The sequence below is a fragment of the Physeter macrocephalus genome, chromosome 13, assembly GCF_002837175.3.
Source record: "Physeter macrocephalus isolate SW-GA chromosome 13, ASM283717v5, whole genome shotgun sequence".
Classification (NCBI taxonomy): Eukaryota; Metazoa; Chordata; class Mammalia; order Artiodactyla; family Physeteridae; genus Physeter; species Physeter macrocephalus.
Window position 1 is genome coordinate 47,774,982 of NC_041226.1, and position 758 is coordinate 47,775,739.

Genomic DNA, 758 nt, shown 5'->3' on the forward strand with positions numbered 1-758 from the left:
TTCAATTTTCTTAACTTTACTGAGGCTTGATTTGTGACCCAAGATGTGATCTATCCTGGAGAATGTTCCGTGCGCACTTGAGAAGGAAGTGTAATCTGCTGGTTTTGGATGGAATGTCCTTTAATTATCAATTAAATCTATCTGGTCTATTGTGTCTTTTAAAGCTTTTGTTTCCTTATTTATTTTCATTTTGGATGATCCATCCATTGGTGTAAGTGAGGTGTTAAAGTTCCCCACTATTTTTGTGTTACTGTTCATTTCCTCTTTTATAGCTGTTAGCAGTTGCCTTATGTATTGAGGTGCTCCTATGTTGGGTGAATATACATTTATAATTGTTATATCTTCTTCTTGGATTGATCCCTTGATTATTATGTAATGGCCTTCCTTGTCTCTTGCAACATTCTTTATTTTAAAGTCTATTTTATCTGATATGAGTATTGCTACTCCAGCGTTTTTTTGATTTCCATTTGCATGGAATATCTTTTTCCATCCCCTCCCTTTCAGTCTTTATGTGTCCCACGTTTAAGGTAATTATCGATATGTATGTTCCTATGACCATTTTCTTAATTGTTTTGAGTTTGTTTTTTGTTTGTTTGTTTGTTTGTTGCTTTATGCGGGCCTCTCACTGTTGTGACCTCTCCCATTGCAGAGCACAGGCTCCGGACGCGCAAGCTCAGCGGCCATGGCTCATGGGCCCAGCCGCTCCACGGCCTGTGGGATCTTCCCAGACCAGGGCACGAACCCGTGTCCCCTGCATC